The sequence below is a fragment of the Pteropus vampyrus genome, unplaced genomic scaffold, assembly GCF_000151845.1.
Source record: "Pteropus vampyrus isolate Shadow unplaced genomic scaffold, Pvam_2.0 Scaffold461, whole genome shotgun sequence".
Lineage (NCBI taxonomy): Eukaryota > Metazoa > Chordata > Mammalia > Chiroptera > Pteropodidae > Pteropus > Pteropus vampyrus.
In genome coordinates this window covers 377,288-393,394 of record NW_011889242.1, presented here as the reverse complement: position 1 = coordinate 393,394, position 16,107 = coordinate 377,288, and positions in this window count along the sequence as shown.

Genomic DNA, 16,107 nt, shown 5'->3' with positions numbered 1-16,107 from the left:
TAATAGCTGAATAATATTCCAATGTGTATATGTACCATAACTTCTTTATGCAGTTATCTGTTGATGGGCATTTAAGTTGCTTCCATATCTTGGCTATTGTGAATATTGCTGCCGTGAACATAGGGGTGCATAGATATTTATGAATCAGTGTTGTGGTTTTATGGGTTTGGGGAGGTGGGGCAGAAATACCCAGAAGTGCAATTGCTGGGTCAAAAGGCAGTTCTATTTTTAATTTTTTGAAGAAACTCCAGACTGTTCTCCAGAGTGGTTTCACCAGTTTGCAATCCCACCAACAGTGAATGAGGGTTCCCTTTTTTCCACATCCTCTACAACACTAGTTTTTTGATTTATTGATGATAGCCATTCTGACAGGTGTGAGACGATATCTCATTGTGGTTTTAATTTGCATTTCTCTAATGATTAGTGATATTGAGTATCTTTTAATATGTCTGTTGGCCATCTGTCTGACTTATTTCGTCTTTGGAGAATCATCAATTCAGGTCTTCTGCCCATTTTTTAATTGGATTGTTTGTTTTTTGTTTTTCATCAAGTTGTATGAATTCTTTATAAATTTTGGATATTAACTCCTTATCAGATGTATCATAGGCAAACATCTCCCATTCAGTAGGTTGTCTTTTTGTTTTGTTGATGGTTTCCTTTGCTGTGCAAAAACTTTTTAGTTCGATGTAGTCCCATTTCTTTTTGTTTGTTTGTTTCCATTGCCCAAAGAGATATTTCAGAAAAAATATATTACTAAGAACAATGTTAGAGTGTTTACTTTGTTTTCTTCTAGTTTTATGGTTTTGAATGTTAAATTTAAACCTTTAATCCATTTTGAGTTTATTCTTGTATATGGTGCAAGAAGGTAGTCCAGTTTCATATTTTTGCGTGTACCTGTCCAGTTTTCCTAACACCATTTATTGAAGAGATTGTCTCTACCCTTATTATATATTCTTGCCCCTTTTGTCATATAATAAATGAAGATATAGACATGAATTTACTTCTGGGTTCTCTATTCTGTTCCATTGATTAGTCCGTTTTTATGCCAGTCTGTTTTGATTACCTATAGCCTTGTAGTATAGTTTGATATCAGGTAGTATGATGCCTCCAACTTCTTTCTTCTTTCTCAAGATTGTCACGCCTATTCGAGATCTTTTACACTTCCATATAAATTTTCGGTGTTTGTTCTAGCTCTCTGAAAAATGCCATTGGTATTTTGATAGGGATTGCATTGAATATATAGATTGCTTTGGGTTGTATGGCCATTTTAATGATGTTGATTCTTCCTACTCATGAGCATGGTATATGCTTCCATTTATTTGTATCTTCTTCAATTTCTTTTTTCAATGACTTTTAATTTTCTGAGAATAGGTCTTTTACCTCCTTGTTAAATTCCTAGGTATTTTATGGTTTTCGATGCAATCGTAAATGAGATTGTTAATTTCTCTTTTAGATAGCTTATTATTGTCATATAAAAATGCAACTGACTTCATAATATTAATTTTGTATCCTATTACTTTACTGAATTCATTTATCAGTTTAACAGTTTTTGGTGGAATCTTTAGGGTTCTTTCTATACAGTACCATGTCATCTGCAAATAACAACAGTTTTACTTCTTCCTTTCCAGTGTGGATACTATTTCTTTTTCATGTCTGATTGCTGTAGCTAGGACTTCCAATACTATGTTGAACAGACGTGGTAAAAGTGGGCACCTTTGTCTTGTTCCTGGTCTTAAGGAAAACGTTTTGAGTCTTTCCCTATTGAGTAGATGCTAGCTCTAGGATTGTCATATATGGTCTTTATTATGTTGAGGTATGTCCCTTCTATTCTCATTTTGCTGAGAGTTTTTATCATAAATTGATGCTGGATTTTCTTGGACGCTTTTTCTACATCTATTGATATGATCATATGGTTTTGATCTTTCGATTTGTTAATGTGGTGTTTCCATTAATTGATTTGCGAATTTTGAAACAACTTTTCATCTCAGAAATAAATCCAAATTGATCATGGTGTATGATATTTTTAATGTATTACTAAATTTGGTTTGCTAATATTTTGTTAAGGATTTCTTCATCAATGTTCATAAGAGATATCAGCCTATAGTTCTTTTTATTTTTTAATGTCTTTATCTAGTTTTGGAATCAGGGTAACAGTGGCATCATAAAAAAAAATTAGAGATACTTCTCCCCTTTTGAGTTTTTTGGAATAGCTTGGTAAGAATAGGTGTTAATTCTTCTTTGAATGTTTGCTAAAATTTACCTAAGAAGCCATCCAGTCCAGGACTTTTGATTTTTGAAAAAATTTTTGGTTACTGATTTGATTTCATTGATGATGATCAGTTGATTCATATTTTCTGTTTCTTCTTGACTCAGTCTTGAGAGATTGTATGTTTCTAGGAATGTATCCATTTCTTCCAGATTGTCCAACTTGTTGGTATATAAACACTTATAGTATTTTTTATAATCCTTGTATTTCTGTGGAGTTTGTAGATACTTCTCCTCTTACATTTTATATTTTAATTATTTGTTTTTTCTCTCTCTCTTTTGTTTTTTCATAAGTCTGGTTAAAGGTTTGTCAATTTTGATTATCCTTTCAAAGAACCAGTTTTTGATTTCATTGATCTTTTCTATTGTTTTTCTCAACTCTATTTTATTTATTTCTGCTCCGATTTTTATTATTTCCTTTTACTCACTTTAGGTTTTATTTGCTGTTCTTTTTCTAGTTTTTTAAGTGTAAGGTTAGATTTTTTTGAGATTTTTCTTGTTTTTGTTTGTTTGTTTGTTTGTTTGTTTTCAGGGGGGAGTAAGCCTGTGTTGCTATGAATTTTCCTCTTAGAACTACTTTCACTGTGTCACCTAGATTTTGAGTCACTGTGTTTTCATTTTTATAGGTCTCTAGGTATCTTTTGATTTCTTTTGAACTTATTTTTAACCCATTTTTAGTTTAGCAGGATGTTATTTAGCCTCTATGTATTTGTATATTTTTTTCTTGTGATTGATTTCTATTTTCATACTATGGTGGTCGGAGAAGATACTTGATACGATTTCAGTCTTCTTAAATTTATTTAGATTTGTTTTGTGGCCTAACATGTAATCTTTCCTGGAAAATTTTCCATGTGCACTTGAGAAGAAGATATATTCTGCTGCTATAGAGTGAAACATTCTGATAATATCAAATTAAATCCATCTGGTCTAGTGTGTCATTTAAACACACTGTTTCCTTTGATTTTCTGTCTGGAAGATCTGTCCATCGGTGTCCATGGGATGTTAAAGTCTCCTACTATGAGTGTATTACTGTCACTCTCTCCCCTTATGTCCATCAATAATTGCTTTATATATGTAGATGTACATGTGCTGGATGAGTATATGTTTACTAGGGTTATGTCCTCTTGTTGTATTGTTCCCTTTATCATTATGCAATGCCCTTCTTTGTCTCTTATTACAGTCTTTGTTTTAAAGTCTATTTTATCTGATATAAGTATTGCTATCTCAGCTTTTCAAAAATTTCCATTTGTGTAAACTATCTTTTTCCATCCCTTTACTTTCAATCTGTGTGTGTCATTTAATCTGAAGTGGGTCTCTTATAGACAGCATATGTATGGATCTTATTTTCTAATCCATTCAGCTATGACTTTTGATTGGAGCATTTCACATATTTACATTTAAAGTGATTATTTATAGGCACATAGCTATTGCCATTTTATTTTATTTTTATTTATTTATTTATTTATTTTTTGCAGAAGTCCCCTTAAGATTTCTTGTAATACTGACTAGTTGGGGATGAATTCCTTTAGCTTTTTCCTGTCGGGGAAGCTCTTTATCTCACCTTTATTTCTAACTGATAGCTTTACTGGGTAGAATAATCTTGGTTGTAGGTGTTTACTTTTTATTACTTTGAATATTTTTTGCCAGTCCCTGGCCTGCAAAGTTTCTGTTGAAAAAACAGCTCACATCCTTATGGGGGTAAGTAACTAGCTGCTTTTGTCTTATGGCTTTTAAGATTCTCTGTATGTCTTTAACCTTTGGCATTTAATTATGATATGTCTTCATGTGGGTCTGTGTGAGTCCCTCTTGTTTGGGGCTGTTTGTGCTTCCTGGACTTGTATGTCTAAGTCCTTTGCCAAGTTAGGGAAGTTTACTGTCATTATTTCTTCAAATAGATTCTCAATCTCTTGCTCTCTCTCTCTTCTACTTCTGCTACCCCTATAATGCAGATATTGACAAGCTTGATTTTGTTCCAGAGGTCTCTTAAACTATCCTTATTTTTTTATTCTTTTTTTCTTGTTGTTATTCTAATTGGGTGCTTTTGCTGCCTTGTCTTCCAACTCACTGATTTGATCTTCTGCTTCATCTTATCTACTGTTGATTCCTTCTAGTTTACTCTTTATTTCTGACTGGTTCTTTTTATGGTTTCTATGTCCTTTTATGCGGACTGTCTCTCTGTTGAAGTTCTCATTGAGATCATCTACTCTTCACTTAAGTTCATTGCTCATCTTTATAACCATTATTTTGAACTCTGCCTTGGTGGGTTGCTTACCTCCATTTCATTTTGATTTTTTTCTGGAGCTTTCTCCTGTTGCTTTATTTGGGGCATAGTTCTTTGTTTTCCACTTTAGTTGACCCTCTGTGTTCGTTTCTGTGTGTTAGGAAGATTTGTTGTATCTCCCCACCTTGACCCAATGGCCTTATGTAGTAGATGTCCTGTATGGCCCATTGGCACAGTCTCCCTGATTACCTGCTTTGGGGGCTCTAGGTGTGTTCTTTATATAGGCTGTGTGTGCTCTCATGTTGTAGCTAAGCCTTGATTGCTGTTAGCACGTGAGTGGATGGGATTAACTCAGGCTGATTATGGGGACTGGCCATGAACACAAGGTATGTGTTGCTATGTGGAGACTGACCCTTTAGAGTGGGATTTGCCCTAGTAGGCTTGTGTACTTGTTGAGATCACTCTTTGGGTGTACCACTTATGGGTCTAGTCAGGTGCTACTCTATTGTGTGTTGGTTCTGTGGCCCCTTGGGAGTGGCTCTCATGTAAGCCAAGGTCAGGTGCTATCTTCGATTGCTTGGAGCTACCTGCTATGAGCTACAAAGCAATCCGCGGATAGTTGCTGCCTATGCTGGATCTGGAAGCAAATAGGAGAGGCCATGATGCAAGCTGAGGTCGGTTACCACCAGTCAGGTTTGGGGCGGCTTAGTAAAAGAACCAGTGCACCTCAAGGCCTGAGGCTGTCTGCTAGCTGCTCATAAGACTGCAACTGGGAGAGCTTTTGGGTGGTACATAAGTTGGATGGGGCGGAGGCCCATGGAGTCATCAGGGTACAGTGTGGGCCCCAGGCCTGGCTGGTCCCAGGTCTGGGTGTGATCCAGGCTCACGGCTAGGAATAGGACCCCAGATTTAGAATGTTACATTAGTGTAGTAGAGCACCTGCACCTAACATATGTAAGCATGATTCATCTTACTGTATCACACATGTGTGGCAGAATGCCACTATTTTTCTCTGATATATATAAAGCCCATGCAGTTCTCTGATGGGGCAGAAGCGTTTCCCCCACAGAAGAGTGTTCCCTACAATAGAAGCACACTTCCCGCAATAAAGTTGGTGCCTGCCTTTTCATTCTCATGTCAGTTCCTCGTGCATTCTTCCAACTGGGCATCTCACCACCAAAACCTTCCTTCTCGGTCAGCTCGGCACTGACACATGGTGTAGCTGTTAGGATGAGGTGAGTATGGCCCCCAGCACTGGGGGCAGTCCATGGGTGGAGGAGTCCCAGGTGGAGGACATATGGCCCCCCGACTCCCAGAGGTATCCCATGGCCACCCCCGGAGGATTAAAATGGAGTGAAGCCGCATCCAGAGGACATCCGGAAAACCCTGGAGATGTTGGAGCTAATTGTCCTGACCACTCATGGGAAGGCAGGGGGTCAGGTGGCCTAGAAGTTCCTGGCGGTGCTACGGCAGGCCAGCCTAGAAGTTCAGGATCAGGCTCAGTGGATGCAGCAGCTACAATGCCAGGAAAGAGCGCTGGAAAGGTGGCTGGTGACAGCGGAACACATGCTGCAAGGCCCTGATGGGTCACTGCCATCGTCCCAGTCTGGGAGCCCGCCAGCAATACTGCAGCTGGCAAGGCCGGTGATACAGCAGTAGGTTGAAGTGGAACAGCCATTGGTGGCAGAGGGTGGGGGGGCCAAGTTGGCAGCACCCCACAGGCTATAAAGCATACCACCTTAACCCAGTACATTCATGCCAAACTCCGGGACCTGAAAATACAGATATGGCAGAGAGCTGGGTAGATGTTTCCAGGGTGGCTGCTGTGGCAGTGGGATGATGGGGCCAAAGGGAATGAATTATCTCCGGAAGAGATAGCTCAGCTGGCCTCCATAACAGTGATACTGTTCCTCAAGCAAAACCTCCAGAATGTGGCACGTATGACACAGGTGCAGGCAATCACTTCCTGATTAACTAGCTCATGTCTGTCACACGGGCCGACCTGGGAGAGCTGCCAGAGACATTGAGCACATGGACCATGTACTTAGATCTGGTCCAGATAATTTGGAAAATGGGCATGTGACAGACGATGTTTGCGCCCAGTATACAAGCCCTGAAGAAGAAGTATTTACAACCTGCATGAAGGACTTGATTTTGAATTCTGGCCCCGCTGGTACTTTTGGCACCATGGTGGCACTGCTGGCCCCTTACATGGATAGGCATGTCCATGAGGTGACATCTAAATTGGAGGATGTGGAAGCAAAATGCAAAGCATTCAACCAAGTGCACGCCGAACCATCTGCCGCACTCCCAGACCAGCCAGTGCACAGTTAGAGGTGCGGCCGGAAAGGTGGGATGGGACAGACCCCAGCCTGTTCAGCCGTGGGAGTGAGCCACAGGCAAATGTGGTTTGATCTCCTTACGGCAGGGGTCGCTGCAGAAAAGATTGAGCAGCAACCTAATGAAGTGCTTCTGGCACTGTGGAATGTTCCCACCTTTCACCGGAAGGCAGCCCCCTGACCAGCAATTCACCCTTATTCCCAGGAAAGCCACTACTCGTGAAGTGCAGCTGACCTGATTATCTCCCTGATTAAGGATTTGGCCATGGCACCCAGTTGGCAAGGGAGCCATTTGACCTGAGGCCATGTGTGGAACTGACTATACATTGGTTCCCTCACAATGTGCAGAGGGTGTTAGCCCTCATGGACACAGGTGCTGACAGCATCCTGCTTTATGGGAATCTGGACAAGTTTCCTGAGCCCACTGCAACCATAGAAGGATATAGGGGTCAAATCATTCACGTGGGACATGTCCCTATGACATTGGATATCGGCAGATTACCTCCTCCAACATACCAAGTGTATATATTCCCCATACAGGAGTACATTTTTGGGACTGATGTTTTGCAAAGCTTGACTGTGAATACTACTGCTGGTGAATTCCACCTTTGCATCAGGGTGGTGAAAACTATTATCCGGGGACATCCACACCATGCCCCACTGGTCTTGCCCCAGGCCACCCCAGTAGCGAACACAAAACAGTATCACCTGCTGGGCAGCCATAAGGAAATTGGATGTACTATAATGGAGCTGGAAGAAGCTGGTGTTATTTGTCCTGCTCATAGCCCATAAAACTCCCCCATGTGACCAGTGAAGAAGCCTGATGGTGCCTGGCACATGACAGTTGACTATCAGGAGCTGAATAAGGTTACACTGCCCCTATATGCTGCCTTGCCAAATGTCACAGACATTACAGACCAGCTGTCACATGAACTTGGATGATACCATTATGTGGTGGACTTGGCAAATGCCTTTTTCTCCATTGCCATAGCCCCAGAAAGTCAAGAACAGTTTGCCTTCACCTGGGAAGGGCAACAGTGGACATTCCTCATCTTTCCCCAGGGCTATCTGCACAGCCCTAACCTGTGCAGTGATCTCCTGGCTCAAGATTTAGCCACATGGAAATGACCACCAGCAGTGCACTTGTATCATTACATTGATGATATAATGCTAACCTCTGATTCTCTTACAGAACTAGAAGCAGCAGTGACCAGCCTGCGAGAAGCTCTCGCTGACTGGGGTTGAGCAGTCAACAAAGACAAGGTCCAGGGACCTGGGTTCTCTGTCAAATTCTTGGGAGTTGTCTGGTTGGGTAAGACAAAAGTAAAGCCGGAGGCGGTGACTGATAAGATACAAGCATATACCCAACCTGAGACTGTGAAGCAGCTCCAAACCTATTTGGGACTATTGGGGTTTTGGAGAGTGTTCATCCCCCATCTGGCCTACCTGATGCGACCCCTGCCCCATCTAGTGTGATGGGGTGCCCAGTGAGATTAGACCCCCAAGATAGAAGAGGACTTTAAAACTACAAAGCAAGCTGTAGCACAAGCCCAAACTCTACACGTAGTAGATCCAGCCCGCCCATTCCTGCCCTCCCATTCCTGCTTACGGTGCAGGCGGATGATGCAGGATTTGGATGGGGCTTCTGGCAGAAGCACAGTTCCCAGAAGGTACCATTAGGCTTCTGGTCCCAGTAATGGAAAAGCGCGGAAGCATAATATTCTCTGATGGAGAAGCAATTGGCTGCTATATATGCAGCTCTTCTGGCCAGTGAGGCCATCACTGACCCTAATTCCATAACCGTGCAATTCAAATGCCCTGTGGAGGAAGACTTCCCATACGGGAATTACACAGACCCCTACAATGACCAAGTGGGGGGCATACCTGGAGCACCAGGCGCAGTTCTCTGAAAGCCACCTGTCAGGTCAACTGCACTCCCTACTGGGACCAGTACAGTTTCAAGCAGATCTCCTGGCAGAGCCTGCTGAAATGGAGAATGTACAGAGTTCCTATGTAGAGGATCGGGCTCCCATTCCTGAAGTTGCCTGGTACACAGATGGCTTGTGCCATGGGCAGCCCCCAACATGGGCTGCCATGGCATTGCAGCTGTCCACAGAAAACTTTTTGTATGAAACTGATACTGGGCAGTCCAGCCAACGGGCTGAGCTTTGCACTGTGTGTTTGGTCCTCGTGAATGAAACTGGCCCAGTGCATGTCTGCACTGACAGTTGGTTTGTGTATCTAGGTGTAACTCTGTGGCTGCCCCGGTGGACTGCCCAGGAGTGGATGATAGACCACCACCCCTTATGGGGCTGGGGGTTGTGGGAAGATCTCTGGAAGCGGGGTCTTCAGCAGGGACCCACCATATACCATGTTCCCAGCCATTGGCCATTACAGGCCCTGGGCAATGATGCAGCCGATGCGTTGGCACAAGTTTGCTCCACCCGTGTACCACCAGTTCTGGCCTACACTGACCCTGGGCTCCACTGAAAACTGGGACATGTAGGGGCTTGTACCACAGAACAGGTAGTGAAGCAATGGGAGCTATTGTTGAGCTGGGCACAAGCACAAGTTGCCATGTCACAATGCCTCTGGTGTGCTGAGCAGCACCCAGGGATACAGTGGGTAAAAAGTACCCCAGGCATGGTGCCCCAGGGGAGTTAAGCCACTCCAAGAACATCAAGTGGATTATATAGGGCCTTTGCCTACAGACTGAGGACACTGCCTTGTGTTCATAGGTATGGACACAGCCACTGGCCTAGGGTTTGCATGGCTAGTAGCAGCTGCTGATCAATGCTATACTGTGATTGTGTTGAAACACCTTATGGCTGCCTATGGCTGGCCTTTATTAATCACCAGTGACAGAGGCAGGAGGTACAGACCTGGACCCACACCAATAATGTGCGGTGGCAGTTACATGTTCCTTATCTCCCACAGGCAGCTGGAATGGTAGAGCGGTTCAACATTCAACAGCTTGCTAAAGGACAAACTGTGTGCCTTAGGCCCAGGCTGGTGCCATTGATACACTAACCTCCCACAAGCTATCTGAATGAGCAGCCTTGGTGAATGGAATTGTCTCCCCTTGACAGGGTTGTAGCAGGCTTTCTGCAGGCTATCAAAGTGTGCCTGGGCACCGCTTATAAACAGCTCTTGCCCCCAGCCTACTGGGAACTTTGCTCTTGCCAGCCCCAGAACCTTTGGCAGCAGGTAAACAGGTCATCTGGTTATGGCCCTGGACTATACAGGTAACACGAGAGCCATGGGTAGCCCTGGTGGAGCCCTGGGGACAAGGCTTATGCAATGGGTTGCAGGTAGAAATTTGGATTTATATTTGACCCACACCCTTGCAAGTATCACTCCCGAAGAATGCAGAGAGTTCACTATTAATGGGGAGTTTTGTACTTAGCCCCTGGCCCATTTCTCTCTATACTGTAATGCCAGTGGAGACCCCCTGGTCTGCTACTCTTGGAGAAACTGTCTGGTACCACAGGCCAGAGGCAGCTCCTCTCCCAGCCACCTTTTTGTCTTAAGTTGGACAAGTGGCCTGTGTCCTCCTAGAAGGATGGGACTTGCCCCTAGTGGTCTCTTTGTCTACTCTATCCTATCACCCAGGCTGACAACAGGGAATAGTGTCATGTCCTGGGCTCACATGTTTGCTGCTGTCCACAATGTTTCCCACTGATGAATGTGTACTCAATTGCCTTTCGAAGCAGCCAAGGCACTGCCATGGTGCATTACTCCAGCCATGGCTGAGAACTGGACGTGGTTGTATACCAGGAACGTCACACTTGAATGAGACCAGTGATAACAGGCCACAGAAGCGCTACTCCACTGCGACAATCACAACTCCTTACCCCTCATAGGCTATGTCATTTTCAATGGATGAGGATGGCTAGTGGGAAAACACGTGGAACTGGGGGAGCAGGCCCCCCACTGTGTAGAGCAAGTGAGATCCGTACCTAACAGTATCATGGGTGGCTACTCACCGAGATGTGTGCTAACACCACCCCTGCTAATGTTCCCAAGGGCTGGTGGAATGAGTGACAAGATGTCGGTACAGAGCCTACCGAATGGCTACCTCAGAGTGTCTCTGGGTCTGAGGGCACTATGGCTGGCCCTACTTGCCTGCTGGCTGGACTGGCCATTGTACCTGGGGACGTCTATATTTAGCTGGATGCATATTACCCACTTTGCCCCAATTGCCTCGCAATTGAGATCCCGTATATCACCGCTGGCACTGGCAGAAATGGGCAGTATGGTGGTTCTATCCCCTGGCGTTATTCATTCCAGGGGTGGGATCCATAGATGTAGAATTACAGGTTGAAGCCTTAGCCCAGTATACCTCACAGGCATTGAATGCTACGCGTCAGGCTATAACCCTTTTAATGGATGAAACCACACAAATGCAGAAAGTAGTTCTGCAAAACTGCATGGCCCTCAATCTCCTAACTGCTGCTTAGGGTGACACCTATGCCATACTCCATGTAGAATGTTGTGTCTGCATTCTTGATCATGCCAGTCAAGCACAGGCAGCCCTCCAGGAAATGGATGCTGAAGTCCAAGCCATCATACTCTGGAAGAAGACTCCTTGACAACTTGATAGAATTCCTTGGGTCCTCCTGGTGGTGGGCAGTAGCCACCCTAAACCTTGTAGCCTGTAGCCTGTTGGTGTTTTGTTGTTCTTTATATTGTTGTTGTGGGTTGTGGGCCCGAGGTAGTGCCCTCTGGGCCAGATCCCATGCTGTGACCTTGGAGGGGTGGAGTGTAGGCCCTAGGCCTGGCTGGTCCCAGGTCTGGGTGTGATCCAGGATCACGACTAGGAATAGGACCCCAGATTTAGAATGTTACATTAGTGTAGTAGGTCACCTGTGCCTAACATATGTAAGCATGATTCAGCTTATTGTATCACGCATGTGTGGCAGAATGCCATTATTGTTTTCTGACATATATAAAGCCCATGTGGTCCCCTAGCAGGGAAGAAGCGTTTTCCCCGCAGAAGAGTGTTCCCTGCAGAAGCGTGTTCCCCACAATAGAAGAGAGCTCCCTGCAATAAAGTTGGTGCCTGCCATTTCATTCTCATGTCAACCCCTCATGCATTATTCCAAGTGGATATCTCACCACCAAAACCTTCCCTTTTTGATCAGCTCAGCACTGACATACAGTGAGCATATTTCACCTGGCCAATGAAGAGTCAGGTTTCATGCCAGTGCTAAATCTGTGACTTTCTGTAAAAGTCTCAGATCATAACAAGGCCAGTCACCTTCCACCTCAGACCCCCGTGATCTGCCCAAGAGACACTGCAACTGTGGCTGGCACCAGTGGCCCATCCTACATGTGTGGGCCACATGAACTGAGGGCTGCTGGTTGACAATGAATGCACAGCTCAGAGACTGTGCAGAGTCAGGCTGGCTGTCTGGCAACAAGCCCACAGGGGCAATTGGTGTGCTGGCTGGGGTGGGGCCCCAGGGAGACAAGAGAAGGAGTGAGCCAATCTCACCGAACCAATGCAGCCTCAGAATTGGCCATGTGGGGGAGGGTTCAACAAAAGCAAGATAATGCCCACTTGTAGACTGCCCCAGAGCAGGCCCAACAAAGGAGCAAAGGCAGCTATCCGTCTAGCCTTCGACACAGTGCCATGCAACTCAGTCTTTCTCCATATGTTTTTTGTACCTCCCAAGCCCCTGACCCTATGCCCAAGCCCGGGGTGAGTGTCTGTGAGTGAGTGAGTCTGTGTGGGCCCTTCCAAGGGGACCTCCAAGATTTCAGGTTCCCTCCATCTCACCCAAGACGGCGAGAATCCCCACTGGTTTTTACAGTCAGATTTTGTAGAACTCTTCTTCCCAGAACTGGAACGCTGGGCTAGGGCCCCTCATTTCTTCAGTTGGGGCCTCTGCAGCCACACTCTATCTCCCACTGCTCAATCTGCACGCATAGGTAGCGGGATCAGCCCATTTCGCATCTCTACCCCTTCTACCAGTCTCGATGTGGCTTTTTCTTTATATCCTCGGATGTATGTGTTTTGGTTAGCTAGGCTTCAGGGGGTTCTCCAAGTTGTGTGTTTTATAATTCGGCTCCAAGTTGTGTGTTTTATAATTCGGTTGTAATTTTAATGCAGTCACTAAAGGAGGCAAACTCTGCTTTTACCTAGCCCTCCATCTTGTCCAGAACCAAAACTCATAATAGAAAATCAACTTGTAAATGTAAAATGAATGATTTAGAAAATCACCATTTGGAAAACATTATGCTAATAATTGATTCAGGCAAGGATCATTGGTGAGGGTTAAATTAAGTGGGTGAAAGTTGAATAAGAACAGGATTATTTGCATAGTCTCAAAGTATCTCCTCACAAGATATTTGTTAATTGCAAAGGAAAAAGTACGTACGGGAAAACCTGGCAGACACCATCATAACCAAGTGATCAAAGTTAACATTACCAGTAATGATACAACTGACATTATATGTCTATTGATATGATGTGCTGAAAGGAACACAATATCGATTCTCTTGAATTTCTATGCACATGTATAGCCTGAACTGTGAGGCAATAGCAAACTAACCAAAATTATGGAACATTCTACAAAATTACTGGCCTTTATTCTTCAAAAATGCTGATGTCATAAAAGAAAAAGAAAGATCTCAGATTAAAGAAGATGAAAGAATGACAACTGAATTCAACAGTAAATAAGATTTTCTTTTGCTAAATAGGGAATTATGGGGGAAGGCTGATATCAGCAATATGGCAGAGTAGGAAGCTCTGGACCTCCTTTTCCTACATACACACTAATTCACTAAAAATTTGTGGACAAATATTCTTTCTGAGAAATCAGAAATTAATGGAAAGGAATCTGAACCTCAGGAGACCATGAAACCAGACTCACCGAAGCTGGTAAGGAGATTCAGAACATCTCCTCACCAAAGACCCTGTCTCTGGTGCAGTGCAATATAAGCAGGAAGAGACTCTCTAGCTCCCAGCTTCACACAGAAAAGGAAGGAGTTGATTTGTACTTCAAGAACCCCAACTTTTCAAAGAAGATTGGTTCACCAGAGGATTGGCTTCTGTCTTGCCAGTCTTGGAACTTTGAGAAGTCTTGCACAGTTTACCCATCTGCAGGAGAATAGAGGTAACAGCTTTGGCTGGTAGATACCATAAATCCTCCTTCTTGCTCAGGATGGAGCTAGAAAACAACGAAAACAAAAATTAACCCTAGTTCTCAACTTCCCCCTTTACTGGAGCTGCTGGAAGAATTAGCACCTGTCTCACCAGTCCTGGAACTCTGATGGATCTGGCACAATCTAACTTTACATATCAAAGAACTAGAAAAAGATTAACAAATCCAAAAGTTGGCAGAAGAAAGGAAACATTAAAGATTAGAGCAGAAATAAATAAAATAGACTAGGAAAGCAATTTAAAAATTAAAAAAAAACTAAGAGCTGGTTTTTAAAAGATAAACAAAATTGATGAATGCTTAGGTAAACTAATGAAGAAAAATAAAAAAGATTCAAATAAAATCAGAAGTGAAGGAAGAGATGTTACAACTGATGCCACAGAAACAAACAAAAAGGATCATCAGAGATTACTATGAACAATTACACACAAAAAAATAGACAACCTATAAAAGAAATAAAGTCCTAGAAACATCAATCTGCCAAGACTAAATCATGAAGAAATAGAAAGTCTGAACAGACCTATAACTAGTATGGATGTTGAGTCAAAAATCTCCCAAAGAAGTAAATCCCAGGACCAGATGGCTTCACAGGTGAATTCTACCAAATATTTAGAGTAATATTAATGCAAGCCTTTCTTAAACTCTTCCAAATATTTGAAGAGTAGGAAACACTTTCAAGCTCATTTTATGAAGGTAGCTTTACCTTGATATAGAAACCAGACAGAGATATCACAAGAAAAAAAAAAAAAACCTCAGGCCAATATCCCTAATGAATATAGATGCAAAATTTCTCAACAAAATACTAGCAAATTGAATCCACCAACAATTCATTAAAAGGCTTATATTCCATGACTAAATGAAATTTACCCCTGGAATGCAAGGATTGTTCATCGCCAACAAATAAATTAATATGATACACCATCATTAACAAAATGAAGGATAAAAATTGTATAATCTTCTCAATAGATGCAGAAAAAAGCATTTTAAAAATTCAACATCTTTTTATGATAAAAAAAAAAACTCAACAAATTAAGAATCGAAGGAAACTACCTTAATATATTAAAGGCTATATATGAAAATCCCACAGCTAATATCATACTCAACAGTGAAAAATTAAAGGGTTTTCTTCTAAGATCAGCAATAAGACAAGAATGTTCACCCACTTATATTCAACATAACACTGGAAGTACTAGCCATAGCAATCAGGCAAGAAAAAGAAATAAAAGCATTCAAATCAAAAAAGAAAGATGTAAAATTTCCCAGTTTGCAGACAATATGATCTTATATACAGAAAACTCTAATGACTTAATTCAAAGACTGTTAGAACTAAACAAAAAATTTAGTAAAGTTGCAGGATAAAAAATCAACATACAAAAATAGTTGTGTTTCTATACACTGACAAGTTATTTGAAAAGAAAATGGAGAGAATAATCACATTTACAATAGTACCAAAAAGAGTAAAATAAGTAGAACTAAACTTAACAAAGGAAGCGAAAGACTTCTATACTGAAAACTACAAAACACTGATGGAAGAAATTATACAAGACACAAACAAATGGAAAGATGTCCCATGATCATGGATTAGAAAACTTAACATTGTTAAATGTCTGCACTATACAAAGAAATCTGCAAATTCAATGCAATCTCTATGAAAATCTCAATGGTATTTTTTACAGAAGAAGAAATAATTCTAAAATTCATATAGAACTGCAGAAGTCCATAAATAGTCAAATCAATCTTGAGAAAGAAGAGCAAAACACATTACAAAGCTACAGTAATCAAAACTATATGGCACTGGCATAAAGACAGACATATGAACCAATGGAACAGAATAGCAAGCCCAGAAATAAACTCACACATATATGGTAAACTGTTCTTAATAAGGGTGTCAAGAATACACAATAGGGAAAGGACAGTTTCTTCAATACATGGTGTTGGAAAACTGGATATTCATATGCAAAAGAATGAAATTAAACAATTATCTTACATCACATATACATATCAACTCAAAATGAACTAAAGACTCAAACAAACACTTGAAACTGTAAAAATTCTAGAAGAAACTATAGCAGAAAAGCTTCATAACATTGGTATTGGCAATGATTTTATGACTATA